Source organism: Phragmites australis, chromosome 8 (assembly GCF_958298935.1).
Source record: "Phragmites australis chromosome 8, lpPhrAust1.1, whole genome shotgun sequence".
NCBI lineage: Eukaryota > Viridiplantae > Streptophyta > Magnoliopsida > Poales > Poaceae > Phragmites > Phragmites australis.
In genome coordinates, this window is record NC_084928.1 from 4,314,914 (window position 1) to 4,319,134 (window position 4,221).

Below are 4,221 nucleotides of genomic sequence, written 5' to 3' on the forward strand. Positions count from 1 at the left end.
ACTGTTCGATTTCTGAAACCGAACCGGATCAAGATGATCGGTTATCGTGATTTTTACTCGATTACCGTTGGTTTTTTAACCTTGCTCCTCTGCCCGTGCATGCCAGCGTGCACGGAGGGCAGCAGATGCAGCAGGGACGAGATCCTGTTGGATGAATGTGAAGTAATTGACGGTATCTTCCACCGGTTTTAATATTTTTTCTTATTTTGTTCTGTTATTATCAATCTCTTTTCCCTCTGTGTTAATAGTGGTGACTTTCATATACTTATCCAGAGATATATAAGCTCTCAAGGTATTCTTAAATGGGCCAGAGTGCTACAAAATAAATCGACAGTGATAAGAGTCATTACTGTTGGTTGATGGATTGAGTTGACAGTGATACATCACATCTTATCACTGTCGACTTAATCTATTAATCGGCAATGATATCTCCATATTATTACCGGTGGATTATATGAGTTGACAGTGATATTCTCTTTTTTCGTACCTTCTTTTACATTGAGCTAACAAAGCCACTTCAGTACTCTCTCACACAAAATCTTCCATGAAAATAGCCACTTCATATCTTCTCCCGCATTGATTCTCCCACCGCTCAAGCTCAATTTTTGTCAAGAAAGAGGTTTATATGAGCACTCTAGATTTTTTCCCAACAGCAAGCAACCTTTTAGCAGGAGCCTCTTGAGCTCAAGTAAGTTGAAATCTCCAAGGTTAATACTATATTTAGCATTTTAACTCAAAATATTACCTGAAAAACCAAAGTTGATCTTATCCCTATAGAGGCCTAGGCAAATCTTCAAAGTTGATCCTAATGAACCATATGAATAAATTTAGAAGTCTACAGTATAGAAACTTTAGATATGAGCATATTTATTTTTTATTTTTAATGAATTATAAAAATTAGCCATGATATTTAGGTATGTAGCAAGATCCAATTGTATTTTTTTATATTTTATTTAATTAGCAACCTCTAATATAGAAACTTTAGGTATGAGTGTATTTATTTTTCATTTTTCCTTAATGAGTCCAACATAAGGGTTGAATAATAAAGAAAGTTTTTAGGGACGGCACCAACAAATACTCATTGGAAGCGGATGCGAAAGCATACAAAAGGCGGGTCTTCCAACCCGGACCAATTGCCGGTAGGAGATGGTGAGATAATTTATTTTTTGGTGATAAAAAATCTTCTATATATTTGAATTTGGATTTATAACAATGATATAATTATAGATGGACAAAAGATGGATGTACGATGCAAGCCGTATGAGCGCAGAGTGAAAGAACGACGTGGAGGTTTTCCTGGTAGCAGCCACGACGCACAAGTCAAATACACAGTCTCAATACATGTGTTGTGCATGCGTCGATTACGAGAACAAGAAGCAATTCTCTACCACTCGGCTAACAAGGAGGAGCGTCATGTGGTTCTTCAAAGAAAAAGAAGGATTATCGGAGTGGAGAATGTTGTTGACGAGAAAAACTACAATTAATTTGATGCACTACATACTTTTGGAGAGGACGTCGATCTAAGTCCCATGAAAGACACCGACGAACCTCCCTATGTACGTCGTGATCATAATGAATGACGAATCGTTAAGATAAAGTAGCTAAATTGTATTAATTACTGTCGGTGTATTAGGAACCAGGGATCCCTGAATCCCGAGACCGGGCCGGCCATCCGCCACATGTCACCATCCCGCGAGGTCCACCCTGCAGGATAAGAAAAAACTAAGTCCCGGGGGAAGGTGCTCGGGGCCGTAGCCTCTAGGTTCCCGAGCACCCCAGTTCCCCGATGATCCGCAGAGTCCAAGTACCGGGAAGGAAGTGCTCGGGAGGTTTCTCACTTATCCCCGAGTACTGTAGTCCCCCGATGATCCAAACACCGAAGTGATCGGGAGAGAGTGCTCGGGGCTGCACTTGGCAGCCCCCGAGGACTCGGTTCCCCGAAGGTCTCACCCAAGTACTCGGGAGAGAATGCTCGGGGCTGCACGTGGCAGCCCCCGAGGACTCGGTTCCCCGAAGGTCCCACCGAAGTGCTCGGGAGAGAGTGCTCGGGGCTGCACGTGGCAGCCCCCGAGGACTCGGTTCCCCGAAGGTCTCACCCAAGTACTCGGGAGAGAGTGCTCGGGACTGCACGTGGCAGCCCCCGAGGACTCGGTTCCCCGAAGGTCCCACCGAAGTGCTCGGGAGAGAGTGCTCGGGGCTGCACGTGGCAGCCCCCGAGGACTCGGTTCCCCGAAGGTCTCACCGAAGTGCTCGGGAGAGAGGGCTCGGGGCTGCACGTGGCAGCCCCCGAGGACTCGGTTCCCCGAAGGTTCACGCAAGATCGTCCGACGACCCGAAGGGTCCCATCGTCGGGGTGTCAGCCAGTCAAAGGCCCAATGCCGCATTTAATAGGCACGTGCGGCCTGACATCCTGACATTCTCAGCTGCCCACGCCCCAGTGTCAGACCCTGCCATGCACTAGCAGGGGGGCGCGGGTCCATTAAATGCACGGGTCTCGTTCCGTTTCATCCGGGTGCCTCGGGCTAATGTTGCCAGAATCGAAGCGCTCCGCCTGCCACCCTGCCCTGGCAGAAGAACAAGGCAGGGTGGGCGCACCGGGCACCTCTGAGGCTGCCCGGTGGGCCCCCTTAATGGCGCCCGAGGGCATCCACAGTGGCGGGTGGTCGGATGCGCGCCGTATTTTTCCACCGCCCCTGTCACTTCGCCAAGACAGAATGATGACGCCTTTCTCCGTGGCACCCTGGCACTGGCACCCCCTCTTTCCCATTCAGGATATGTCGAGGTCGGCGCGCCTATAAAAGGAAAGGATGGAGAACACGTAAAAAGGGAGACCGTAAGAAGAAAAAAAGAGAGGACGCAGACGCTCGAACCAGCTCAAGCCAAGCTAGAACACGAGAGCCTCAAGCTCTCAGTAAGTGGCTCTCTCTTGTAACCAGATACATCCTTGAAGAATTCCCTTCAAGGATAGATATAGCACTCACACAAGAGTAGGGTGTTACGCCCCCGTGCGGCCCGAACCTGTCTAAACCCCGGTGCACCCATCTTTCTCGCACTAGGACGATCATCTCCCACCAGCCACTGCATTTATTTCCGTTTCCCGCTTATTTCCCAAAACAAGCTCGTTCAGGATCATCCCCCCGGCCGAATCTCTAAAAGGGGGTCTCTCGGGATCCCTGCGATAGGAGTTCACCCTCCGACAGCTGGCGCGCCAGGTAGGGGGAATATCCCTGGATTGTTTGTTTTGCTTTTTTTTCCACAGGAAAAGATGGCCGGTGGGCATCGCCTCCATCGTTCCGGCTCCACTTCCAGTGACGGGGCGCTGCCCGACGCCAGAGGAGGCCCAGTCGCTGCTGCGTACCAACAACAGCCACCATCCACGTGCGCGTTTTTTCCCGCTCAAGGGGATCAAGGCGTTGGGCCCATCAGGGCCGCCGCCGCCGCTGCCGACGCACTTTCCGACCCCCAGCAGGTGGTCGGGACCCCGGCCGCCCGGTCTGCCTCTGGACCGCGTCGGGTGCCACCACGACGCGGGCTCGCTTTCAGCGAGGCTAGCCCAGGGAGCGCGCTGCTTGCAGCACATGCTCTCCTTAGGCACCCACCCGTTCAGGCCACACCGAACACTCCGGAAGGCCGGTGGATACAAGATGTCGTCGCTTTGGTCGGCACTGCTCGTCGCCAGGTGCAGGCTGGGAGTCCTCGCACCACTTCCCGGCATGGTGCCTAATATGAACAAGGGTTCCCGATCTTCCGAAAGGTTCTGGTAACTCTCGATTTGGTGGAAACGAGACACAAGTCGATCCGGCTTCCGAACAACACGATCCGAAACCCCGCAATCGCAGCACCACGTCTCCTCTGGTTATCAACCGGCGTTGCACGGTTGACCTCGCCAAGAAGGCAAAAATCCTTGCCTGCGAATCGAAGAACACAAGCAAGAACAAGGAAGAATGCAACCAAATTGCAGATGAATGATTAATCTCACGAGTTTGGGTCTCACAAACCGACGAAACGGCGAAACTGTTCTTGACAGAATAATCTAAGCAAAACCCAACCCTAATTAGGGCGGCGGCTACTGTATATAAAGGATTAGGGTCGGCCAAGGACCCCTGGACGTGTCCCTAATGGACTCCAACACGATACATGGCCCAACGGACCAAAAACGGTGACGCAGCACCGGGACAGATTCTGGACGCTGACTTTTTTCGACGTTTCCTGTTGACTCAG